Genomic DNA, 13,859 nt, shown 5'->3' on the forward strand with positions numbered 1-13,859 from the left:
CCCAAGCAAGAGAACAAATCAATGACAGATTCAATTTGATAACGGAAGAATCCGACGAGAATAAACCTTTGATGAATCAGCAAATAAAAGGATTAAAAGACGATCTGAACGCTATCCAAAAGGACGTACAGAACTTGAGGATTGAAAATGAAACAAATAGAAATTTGGTATCATCTTTGACCGACCGACAGACGATAATTGAGGATGGAAGGAAGACCGAAGTAAACAGTCAATTTGAGATACCGCAGCTTAGCGTTGATATTAACGACAACGGGACAGTTCATACAGGAAGTGGAACCCAGATTGTTAACATTATACGTACTTATGAGGATAGACCTAAGAAATTTAACGGAAACATAGGATCCAGTATGACTCCTCGTGGTTTCCAAAGAGAGATAGAAGAGTACTTTAGGGAAGCGAAGGTATCCACGGAGCGACAGTTAAAGACAGTGGAGAAACACCTAGAAGGAGCACCACTCATTTGGTTTAAGGCTTTCCGCTACGTTTTTGAAGATTATGCAGGCTTCAAACAAGCTTTCTTCGACAAATTCTGGGGAGTCGACGTTCAACAAGGAATCAGACTAGAACTATACTCAAAGAAATATTCTCTATCGGGGCCGAGTAGATTCGCAGAGTACTTCACGATGCAATTTCATCGGTTGAAAGAGCTTGATTCTCCACCTACAGAGACAGAAATGGTACGGGCAATAGTCAAACAATTCCCCGCAGATATACAGAGGTTACTGACGGCGGCGAACATTCAATCAGCCGTGCAAGCGGAGTCAATACTACGACAAATTGACAGCACGACAACGCATACTAATAGCCGCATAGTAAGACACGTCGATCCGACGGTAAATGTTGTAACACCAGCAGGAGATGAAGGTGTAGAAAGGAACGAGAGATACAACAGTCATGGTCAAGGAGATAGACCTGTGGCGAATGAAGGCTACAGAAGAATGGAACGTAGGGATGAGAAGAGTGATAAGACGCGCCAGAAGTGGACACCGTTTCGAAACGAAGAACGAAGATATCCTAGGTACTACAGAAATACAAGGTGGAATCGGAACAGAGACAAATGGCCGTATCGCAGAAACAGGTATCGAGAAAATTTGAGACAGTCAGATATTCGACAGGACGAGGAGATAAACAAAGAAAGGGAAAGGTACCTTAGCGAATTAAGAAAACAGCAGGAAGGCAAACAATGGGAACGAGCAATATTAAATCAAGATATGAACGCTGATTGCGTGGGCGCGACTAGTCTGTTGTATCAGCAGGAGCAAAGAAAAGAAAGCGCCGATAAAACGTCAAATCCCGCAGCCACACCATTTGACAAGAATAATCAAGGCAATGACGGGGTGAAAAAAAAAACTTCATTTTGGAATCAACAATAGATGATAGAATTAGTAAATTAAATCCAAATTATAAGCAACACGAATGGGTTATAGCTGGAATCGAATCGTGGGAATTTGAACCCGAGGAACTGCTGCACGAAGATGGTCAACCTGAAGGAACGAAATTAAAGAGAGGACTGCCCGTTATTTATGTCACAATACTGGGTATTCGAGTGTTGGGTATTCGAGTGTTGTCATTATTGAACACTGGAGCGAGTATTAGTATCATCTCCAAGCTATTATTATCAGAGTTACAAGACAAAACACACTTGCCTGTAATTCCGATAGCCAATATGAAAATCAAGGGCATAATCCCAGACAAGGTTACGAAATGCAAGATACAAACTTATTTGCCAATAGAGATTGGAGGAAATTTAATGGAACACCCATTTGTAGTCATGGATAAAATCCAATACAACTTAATTATTGGATCCGACTTCATCAGGGAAAACAACATAATAATTGATTTAAATAAAGAAGAAATAAGGATCAGATGTGACGGTGAAGGAGGACAGGATATTACAGCTAGAATAGAGAACAAGGAAACGAGTGAGCTACAGAAAACCATGAACATTTCAATAAATGAAGCTGCACATGTTGCCGAGAAGATAATGGAAAGATATGACACAGAAGATGCTATATGTGGACACACAGTCGACAGTGGAATAGGAGGAAGTCTTGAACAGCAAGGGATAATTGATAATCTGCTGAAAAGGTATAACAATGCTTTGAAGAGCCTCTGGAAGTCAATATGATCGAAGTAACTCAAGAGGATGAGGAATGTTTAGAGAACTTAAAACAATTGCCGGAGTTGCAACTTGAGGATTCATCTCTGAAAGAGATTATTGAGTATTGTCTGAGAAGATCAGCTAATGATGGGCCCGAAGATCAAATAAATGATTATGTGCTGGCGAATAACATCTTGTATAAATACATAGATAAAGATCGGAAGAAATTAAGAGTGGTGGTACCACGCAAATTAAGATGTAAGCTCATATGGTACATCCATAGGATGATTGGTCATGGTGGACTAGATAAATTAGCGGCTACAATAGGAGAGACGTTCACATGGACTGGATTCCGGAGAACCATAGGTAGAATAGTAAAAACCTGTGATATATGTCAGAAGGTGAAATACAACTCCGTATTATTATATCAACAACCGATAGCTGTAATACCAGACCGTCCTAGGGAAGTATACGCCATGGACTTGTATGGGAGTTTACCCGTAGGTAAACGTGGGAACCGTTTTGTATTGGTAGTCCTCGATGTGATGTCAAAATTCGTATCACTTCAGCCCATTAGGAAGGCCAACTCTAAGTCCATTATTAGGAGTTTAGAAAGAGTAACGATACCAAAAATGGGTAAACCGAAATGCATAATAAAGGACCATGGAACGCAGTTTACGTCAAACGAATTTGCGGAAGCTTTAAGGAAAATGAACATTCAACACCGGTTTAGTTCCATAAGACACCCTGAATCCAATGCGGCTGAGAGGGTCATGAAAGAAATTGCGAAATATTGTAGAATTTTCTGCCATGAACGTCATTGGACATGGACTTCATGTTTACCGACAATAGCCGATTGTATAAATTTTACATGGCACGAGTCTATCGGCAATATTCCAAGCATTCTTCACATGAATGAACAACCAAGACGCCCCTGGAATAAGATCATTGCTAGACCAGTCGAAGAAAGTCCTAGCATCGAAGAGAACATAAAGCAAGCTCAGGCGTGTATGAAAAGGCAGGCCGAAAAACGTCTCAAGAAGTTAAGGCATAAGAAATTTCGAGAACCTTTGGAGGTTGGATCCTATGTTCTCGTATGAAAACCAACCGTATCCTGTCCTACGGAAAAATTCTATTCCAAATTTGCACATTTGTACATTGGGCCATTCAAGGCTATTGAAGCGTTAGGCAATAACGCATATAAAATACAGAGTTTGGATTCCAACAACATTTCTATTTTCAATGCTTCGAGTCTTAAGCAGTACAGTTTCCCTATCGTTAATGAGGAGGAAGTTAATGTCATTGTGGAAGACGAAGGAAACGGAGATGCTTGGGATGTCTATTTGCTGACCGACGGATCAGATGACGAATGATGAAGTTCAAACAAGACTGGAAGGCAGGATATTGTATAACAGTATCTCAAGAACAGAGTTATTTTCGATCGTTTCAGACGTGATAAAAGTCGATTTCATTGAAGAAGAGAATTATGATTAGATCTTGCATAAACATGAAATTTCTCCTTTCATACGAAATTTCATTTTTGAGTAGAGGGGGAATATAACCTTCCAATGTATGTCAGGATGAGATTGGTGAACACATTGGAAGTTTATGTTGAGAAATAATGTCAATGAAATCTTATGTTCGGTTATCACACCTCCAGGTGAATTTGAGTTCAGTTGACTTGTCTAATTATGTGAACGGCATCGCTGAATTGAAGATAGCGGCGGATTGATAACAAGCTCTAAACCCCGTGGTGCCTTGGAAATATTGGTAGACAATTATACATCGTGGAACATAGGGCAGGATTAAATGAATAATACACATTCCTCAAGTAAAGTTTCTGAAATGCATGAACGGGAGAATATCAATGACAGAATATTACTGAGGGCCATGAAATGTGTGAATAATAAGTTTATATGAGAGGGCCATACCTTGTACATCTAGTCTCGCACGATTCGACGATCGAGATGAAGAATGAAACTGTCGATTACTAACCTAAATACGAGGCAGCAATTATTAAATAAGTTCCTTTGCTAGTACAGCTGATTTATACGAGATCGTTACGCATTATGTGTCAAATGTTTCCAATTGTCAAGAACATATGGGAGCTAGAAGCATAGAAGAATTCTAAAAAGCAAACCGTCTGCGATTATTATGTTGTTGTAGAATTTGATTTGTCTCTCAGGAAGTTGACTCTCAATCTGTATCTTAGAAAGATCGGAAGCAAAAATTCGTGGAGAAAAGATTGTGTTGAAGAGATATATTAGCGTGATACTGGCATATTATAAACACATATTATATTGTAAAACAAGATATCTTGTTATCGAAAGTGCAAAGGCAAGTGTATCAATTGAACTGTGAGATTGTATCAAGGTGTATAACCCTGTCCTAATTGATATCTCTGAGTTTCAGGTAACATGGAACCGTCAGTTATTGGTTATACATATGAGATGACTGCACGTATTAACATGAACAACTAAAATAGAGGGACCTCGAAGGATCTGGCCAGGAATGTGATGGATACTAATGGATAATGTTAATAAGTGTGAGCTGAACTTGGAAGGTGACACCGTCGTGGAGCAACAACCCAGGATGAGTACTTGAATATCATCCATATATTCCGCCATGTAGTTGCTTATTTTAGAGGTAGAGTAGTATTCATTTTAATGTCGATTTGACATGTATAATTTCAACTTGAAGGCGACCGTTATTTGTTAATCATTGCGTTGTATTACTAATGATCGTTGCGTCTAGTGCGGTGATTCAAACTATGTTGTGGTAATATGTGATGGGTCGTGTAAGTTTTCTTTTAATGTCTTCTAGCAAGGTTTTACGGAATGATTTTCGGCATCGATGATATTGGTACCGTAATGATGTTATTGTGATGAACGTTAACATAACTCGGGGCTCAAAATACCTCGGAGGAGCTCGGTATTTTCGACGTACGATTCTATGGTCTTCAAATATTATGTGCTTGTGCAGAAATACGGTGTTTGATAATGGAAGTGTGATATTATTGTGGTGATATGGTGCTAATGCGACAACGTATTCAGTAGTTTTGACGTAATTGCCTGAATAGATTGTTCCTAGGTATTGTGAATTCGCTGTGCATGACGACTTGTGCGACGTGATAAGGTGTTTGTTACGGTAGGATCTTTGAAAATATGTACGTGGATAGAGAGATGTGGATGGTTATAGACGTGTCATTAGGATTGCGTATTTTATGATGATGTAATGTGAAGGTCCTGATGATGGCATTGGCGTTAGGAATTGTGTTAGTCATGCGTGAATTTTGATGTTGTTGTGATGAATGATTTATTTAGGCACGAGGCCGTATTTTAGAATAATGTTATAGGATTTTGCACTCACGAACACTAATAGATGGTCGTCACATTTATCCTATTTAAATACAAGATTGACCAGAGCGCACGATATTAAAGGGATGTTTAGGATCTTCGCAAAATAATCGGTAACGTAAAGATATTGGGTCATGTCGTAAAGGGAATATGATCTCCTATGGTAAGTAAATCATTTCTTTGCTAGTTGGATATTTTGTAGATCATTTGAGTTGATGCCTAGTGCTGATGTAGTTATTTCAGGTCAGACTTCGCAGTGAAATCCGGAGGCGCAGAATCAACGTAGTTAGAGAAGGTTATTGTAGATGCTGCAATGTCTATTGATGTCCTTTATCTAGGCGCAGTCTTCGATGAATGTTCGAGAGGATCGAGTCTGTCTTTTAAATGCATGATTTTGATGGATAACATATTATGCTACGATCCTGTGTTTTTCAAACATTTCTCTTGCATTTGTGATGATTTATGAATGTGGAATAACGGTATTTTCAAGTTGCTAGGTAGACAGTTTACCGATAAATAATGCGATGATTTAAATTAGAATGACGGAATATTATGAGATATTTGAGTAGGAACTGCATTCTGAAGTGGACGATTCTATAATTCCCAATTATTTATTTCGAAATGCGTGATGGATAATAGATCTTTCACTGTAAGCCTTCAGCAGTGGGACACTTTGTCTCTTTTGTTTTTCCGATTTTCTCTTGATTGACGATGTTATAATTTCTTTGTAACAAGAGCATGAAGTTAGGTGTTTATTTCAATTTTAACGTAACATTTATTTTTTTTCCTTTCTATATCCGTTTGTGTTGCTAATAATTTGCTCATAATGTAATTGACATTCGAAGTTATTTGAGTCATTAAACGGAAAATCCTTCCATAAATGAAACATTTCACAGAGTTCTCATTTGATGTAGCGTAGTAATACTAGGATAGTTATTTAATTTAGGATAAAATGAAATGATGGTCAATGTATCTTGATGAATATGCCAATATCCTAGATCTCTTAACATTTTGTTGCGGAATATTCACGTAATTTTTAGGCAGGAAATGACGATTACTTTCTACGTTTAAACCACTCTGATAACAGTCCACTATATAAACCTGTGACCCGACTCGTCGGACTTGCACGTCCTTTGAGTGGAGACTTCATGGATCTCCGACTGCTTTGCTTTGCCGTGGCATAACCCAACACTGAGATACAGAATTAAGATGTGCAAAATGGTCGCAGGGATTGCTGTCAGGGCTCAATATATATACATATCAGAGTGTCTATTTCTTTGTCTGTTTCCTGGATGATCTCCCGAGAAACGTATCCATGTATTAAATATTGAACTGTGGTGAAAGGAAACCGAGCCGCAGTGGTTTCTGTGAAGCTACTGCAAGAAAAGTAATGCCACCTGATTCCATTGAGCCTCTTACGCTTTGTCTAATTCATCAAAGATAACCACAAGTTTTGAGCATATGATCTGAGAGAACACACAGTGCTAAACAAATCGGGAATCTCACATCTATTTTTAAAAGGTCGCCCACAATAACAGCTCTTATGTTTGTTAAGGGTAGAAAATCTCGCAAGGTACGGGAAGATCACACATGAGGCTCGGCTTAACGCAGCCTAAGAAAAGCCCATGGCACTACATTACTAAAGGGCCTTGGCCTACCAAGCGAATGCTGCACAGCACGAAGACCTATATATTACGAGTTGTCGTGTGGCTTTCTAGACCGGGGTCGCTATCTCACCGTCAGCTAGCACCTCAATTCTAATCACGCAGGCTGAGTGGATCACGAACCAGCCCTCAGCTACGGGTAAAAATCCCTGTCCTGGCCGGGAATCGAACCCGGGGCCTCTAGGTAAGAGTCAGACACGCTACTCTTATACCACGAGGCCGGCTCAACGCATGTTCGGCTCGCCAGGTGCAGGTCTTTTGATTTGACGCCCGTTGGCGACCTGCTCGTCGTGATGAGAATGAGATGGTATTAACACGAAACCTACACTCAGTGCTCAGGCCAGCGGAATTAAACAATAATGATTCAAATTCCCGGGAATAGAACCCGAGACCTCCTTGACCAAAGGCCAGCACGCTAACCGTTTAGTCACGGAGCCAGACTACTAATTTTGAATTGTAATGAAAGGATGCCGAGCAGCAATGGTTTCTGCGAAAGAACACGAAGAATGTGAACATTTTCTTGGCTTAGGCTGCAAGAATCATTAACACTACCCACTAATTGCGTCAGTAAGAGCATAACAAGTTCTACAAAAGAAGTCCGGAAGACTCGCACGCCTATCTTTAAAAGGTCACCGACAATAACTGTTTTAATATTCTATAAGAGCAAAACCCTTATTTTAGGTCCGAGAAGAGCATTTCTCAGGCTCAGTTTGACGCTGCCTAAACCGTTGTAGATATCTACGAACTGTATGTATTCGAAATGTAGAACATAGAATGTTCCACAAAACAAGTAAGCAAGCATCAATGATCTGCATTCAGTGCTGTCACCCAGGGAAGGATTCCCTATACATTGTCCAGAACATTAACTGAACATTTCCTTTGATTATTTATTCCCATCTCTTATTCCTCGCGACCGGGCGAGTTGGCCGTGCGCGTAGAGGCGCGCGGCTGTGAGCTTGCATCCGGGAGATAGTAGGTTCGAATCCCACTATCGGCAGCCCTGAAAATGGTTTTCCGTGGTTTCCCATTTTCACACCAGGCAAATGCTGGGGCTGTACCTTAATTAAGGCCACGGCCGCTTCCTTCCAACTCCTCGGCCTTACCTATCCCATCGTCGCCATAAGACCTATCTGTGTCGGCGCGACGTAAAGCCCCTAGCAAAAAAAAAAAAAGCATTATTCCTCGTCTTATAAAGTAATATTTGCCCAATTTTTCCTCTTGGATTCCAACTCTATGTTCATATTATGATATTCCCTACTGTTATACGCTCTGCTCAAGCTTATTCGTCTCGTATCAAGTAGTCCTTGTATGCGTCCCACACACTGGAACCATACTATAACCGGCGTTTTTCAGAGACTTATACTAAAACCTTGGTACTTACAGTGTTACCCAGGAGGTATCATCACCTCATTAACACCAAAGTGTCCGCAAAACCACATATCGAATTAGAATGTTCGTTCACAATAACAGGTTGTATATTTGCTAAGAATAGATACTCTGCGCTAGATACGGGAGGAAGATTCTTGAGAGTCGGCTTATTATTATCTATTGTAGGGCTTAACTACATATTTATGGGGACAATTCACACATTTACAGTCCGACTCCATGGATAAATGGTTAGCGTGCTGGCCTTTGGCCACAGGGTTTCTGGGTTCCATTCCCGGCAGGGTCTGGACTTTTAACCATCATTGGTTAATTTCTCTGGCACAGGGGCTGGGTGTATGTGTCGTCCTCATCATAATTTCATCCTCATCATGAGGCGCAGGTCGCCTACTGGAGTCAAATCAAAAGACCTGCACCTGGCGAGCCGGACATGTCGTCGGACACTCCCGGCACTGCAAGCCATACGCCATTTCATTTCACACATTTACTGATCCACTCGGAAGTTTCCAGTCCATCAATAACTGTAAGGGTTGCATTGAATGTATCACTCAATTATCCAACGAAGCGTGGACTGTTCACTTTACAAACTGGTACACTGCAGTATTAGCAGCTCCACATTTGCACTCTGGTGTGTCCAATTTGCCTCAATTATGTAGTTCACTCTTCCAACACTGATTCTAACATGGTTCAGTCGGTGTCAAGTATTCCTTGCGAGCTGGATTCCAGGAGTAAGATCATAGGGTACTGGCCGTCAGAAGTAAACAATGTTTTCCTTCCATTATTCCTAAGAGGATAAATATGTTGGGTATTCCAATTCAATCGTTCCCTGTTGTCTTTCTAGTTCTTCTGGAGCTGTTAAAGAGATCACGTAGCCAGAGATTTTTGTTGAATTTAGCGGTCCAGTTACTATTCTCATTGTTTTATTAAGCCGGGTGTCTCCCTTGTTAGTGTGGCAGCTGTTCTGTCAGACTGATGCATAGTATTATGGTACTGAGTACACTAGAGCCAGTGTTTCAGTCTACAACAGTAATCGTTTTGATATTCCTTAACAACAGAAACCTTGTGCTAGGCATGAGAAGAGCATTCCTGTGACTCGGCCTGACGCTGCCTAAACCGTTGTAGACATCCACTTACTATATTGTGTTATAACTGGACTTCATAGAATGTTCCACAGGGCAAGAGTCCACGAAACCACATACTTGCTCCCTACGATGTTCCAGCCAGTCTGCTGATCAAGTTGTTCCTGGTCTTAGGCTTTTGTGCTACCCCTTCCAGGTGTTTTTTGTAGGTAACAGAGCGGTCTACTCTTAGGTATTTTGTAAAGAAATGATGTTTGACTATGCTCTGAGACGGTGATTTTGAACTGGTTATTTGTGTGAGAGTTGCGTTTTTGCTAAGGGCTTTACGTCGCACCGACACAGATAGGTCTTATGGCGACGATGGGATAGGAAAGGCCTAGGAGTTGGAAGGAAGCGGCCGTGGCCTTAATTAAGGTACAGCCCCAGCATTTGCCTGGTGTGAAAATGGGAAACCACGGAATACCATCTTCAGGGCTGCCGATAGTGGGATTCGAACCTACTATCCCCCGGTTGCAAGCTAACAGCCGCGCGCCTCTACGCGCACGGCCAACTCGCCCGGTGTGAGAGTTGCGAAGGTGAAAAGGATCAGACATAAACTCTATTTTCTGAAAGAGGCAGAATCATAATTTTCATGCAAGTGGAAACGAGAACAGAAACCAATATTAATAAATTGCAAATAGTACCATTTCTATATCTTCGCAAATATTATAATTCATTATTGAGTGACAAATAAATAAACCTAAACAAAAATAGAAACAAGAACAAAAATAGCTACGTACTCATATATTTAACATTAACCATCAATGTAGTATTGGCCGACTCCTTGGCTGAATGGTCAGCATAGTGTACTTCGGTTCAGAGGGCCCCGTATTCAATTCCCGACTGGGCGGAGGTTTCAATGTTAAATAGTTCATTCCCTTGCCACGAGGACTGCGTGCTCATTCTTTACCCAACATCTCTGCAACTCACACACCCCACACAGCACTATCCTCCTATTATAACACGCAGTATCCTATACACGGCAGATGCCGCCCACCCTCGGCGGAGAGTCTGCCTTACAAGGGCTGCAGTAGGTTAGAAGTAGCCACATGAAATTATTATTATCATTATTATTAATATTATTATTATTATTACTTTATCATCACAGTTGGGTAGATTTAAACTTACCATGTGAAGTATTGCGTTCAAAGTATTACAGTACATTCAGCAGAACGTCAGAGTCATTGTTACAACGTACACATGTTTAATTATACTTAGGACAAAGACGAGATGCGGATGAGCTAGGAGTATCCCGAACATCAATAAAAAGGATCCCGAAGGTAAGAAAATGGCACCATTATAAGGGGCATTGACATCAGTAACTCTAGGGAGACGATTTTGATAGAGGGTAACATATTGCCTAAGAATGCCCCCGGCATTACAGCAAGATCCTCATTTTACCGGAATATCTTATAGAGCTATGAATGTTACTTTTCGAATGATTCCATCGTCAAAACTCGCAATCTCCATTATTGAGCTCCAGCAAAGCCCCACTGAGATAGAGCACAGCATATGGATCTCCAGTGGGACGTTAATGTATTGTGCGGTCTTCTGGGAGACTACATCATTGGGCCTGATTTTATAGCCCCTAGGCTCACCAGTAGGCGTTATTTAGAATTTCTAGAGACCGATGCATCTGTAGAAAACCCTCTAGAACATATTCCAATGCAGGTCGTACTGCAACATTGGTTCGTGCGTGATGGTGCACCACCTCACTACTTTCAAACCGTTAGGGAACATCTTGGTGCAGGATATCCTAAACGGTGGATAGGTAATGGTGGATCCTAGCAGTCGTCACCACGATCACGTGATCTCACTCCTATGGACTTTTCATGTGGGGATATATCAAATCGAAAGTGTACGAAACTCAGTCAGAAAATGCTGAATATTTCCAATAACGAATTCCATGCAGACACTGCGAGACTTGTTCAGCACCGCCTGCACCATCAGGAACATATTTTTCAGCATATCCATTATGAGTAGCTGTAGAAGGAAACGTTATGGTATATCCAAGTGTGACATTTTCTGAGCTTTGAAGCTATAAGAATATGTGTTGGTTTTTTTCATACAAACAGCTCTTATAGAGTTAAATGTCTGCACGTGTATAATGAAAATGAAAACCTACAACCTGTTTTCCAGTCAGTCACTGGGTCAGGGATGTAATGAATGAGGCCCCCAACTTGCGGCGAGTATATGAATTGTGATGGCTGCCGAGGCCTGTCGCACTCCTCTGGGGCAATGATTAATGACTGACAGATGAAATGAAATGAGAGTAGAGAGTGTTGCTGGAATGAAAGATGACAGGGAAAACCGGGGAGAAAAATCTGTCCCGACTCCACGTTGTCCAGCAAAAATCTCATATGAAGTGACCGGGATTTGAACCACGGCATCCAGCGGTGAGAGGCCGGCGGGCTGCCGCCTGAGCTAAGGAGGCTTTGTATAAATTAATTATTAAATTTTCTTTTCGGCATCTTTGGTGTATTTACAAATTCACCCTCTTATTGAACGTGTGCAGTAAAATGACTGTTATTATTTTGCTTCACAACATCCGAAATACAGTACGTTGTAGCGCACCTTTGAAAACAAGTGATTAGGTATCCAGTGCATCGTGACTGCATGCGGGATATTTGTAAGTAGAAAGTACGGTACTCACAGGCCGACTGGTATGTTACGTGTTTCGTTCCAAAGTCACGATTCATATTTTTAAAGCATTATTTTTACTATAAACAAGTGCAGGTTACATTTCCTTCTCATAGCCAGGATTTTAAAAATATACATTGTTCACTAATGCCTTCAATTCAAAGAACGGAAAAATACCTCACAAAATGGCTGTACCTTTTTGTCAGCAATGAGTCATAACGCTTATCATCTATTTGAAAGCAATACATCCTTGCTCTGTAATAGCGTAAAAAGGATACATGTTGTCCAGAAAGGAAACGTTACGTAAATATGTGAATTGCATGTGTAATAATGTTATTTTCATGAGTTTAGACCTAAATATTTTAAAAAAGAAGGCTTGTCATCCTGTCTAGACATCGATAAAATGGAATTTCTTGTCTTCCGTAGACTTAGTTTAGATTTTTCGTTTACTGAAATCAGTACTCGTAGATATTAATAGAACTATTCTTCTCATGAATCAGTGATCAGTCCGGAATAAGGATATCGGAAATTACAACCAATCGCAGCTCCCATAGGCAAAATTTTAACGTTTCCGTATTATCACTTTCATTTTATGGCATATGCTGTAGCATTTATGTAAATTCATCAGAACCGTACGCCGAAACTTCTTTATAGCACGCAGTTGACCACAGAGCGCACAGTCTGCAGGATGTTCTCTGAGGAATACAACCATCGATAAATTCACAGGTTGCGGTCCAAGTATTTTAAAGGAAAAAAATAGAAGAGCAAAATTCTGTGATGGAAGTTTTATTCCGTAAATAGGTTATAAATACCCGTGTATTTAAACTGCTTTTTTTATTTACTCACTTTCACCATCATTAATTAGTTAATTTCGTATTTATTAACTAAACAGTTAAAATAAGTACAACATCAGTAACAGATTCTTCCTAAATAAATATTGCAGCTCTTACTAAAACGACACTTCATGTAATACTGCCTTTTCTCTGCCCTGGCCTTTGTCCCATTTCATCTGGGAGTCCGGACTCCTAGTTAGAATTCGCCAGTTGTTTCTTTCAGGGGCCATTTTTGGGCTATTTAAAGCGAACTTCCAAGTTTGACGAGGTTTTTCTGGACCTCCCGGTAGATAATTTATTATTTATTTCGAATTTGGACCTTTGTTTTTCTTAGTTGTTTTATGTTAGTTATTGCGACACTATTTATGGGGCATGCAACTGTTACTCTAGTCTGTTCATTTTATTACTTATTCTGATATAAACTGGTGAGAAGAATGGTAGTAGCAATGAAAAAATAAAAATAAATAATTAAATAAATATATAAATAAATAATAATAAATAAATAAATTCCACGGATAAAAGTGCCTGTATAAGCCAGCTAACGTGGTGGAGTCATGTCATTTACTTCTTGAAAACAAATTTTAATCGCTACTTTCTAGTAATCCCCACATTGTAGTAAATTATTTAGAATACATCGCTTCAATACTTTAGAAACTTTAGAGTTCCAGCACTAGCAAGGCGACACGCCAAGAGTACACTGTAAAGCCGAATATACAACGTGCACTCGTTCATTTACTCGCAAA

The sequence above is a fragment of the Anabrus simplex genome, chromosome 1, assembly GCF_040414725.1.
Source record: "Anabrus simplex isolate iqAnaSimp1 chromosome 1, ASM4041472v1, whole genome shotgun sequence".
In the NCBI taxonomy this organism is placed as follows: domain Eukaryota; kingdom Metazoa; phylum Arthropoda; class Insecta; order Orthoptera; family Tettigoniidae; genus Anabrus; species Anabrus simplex.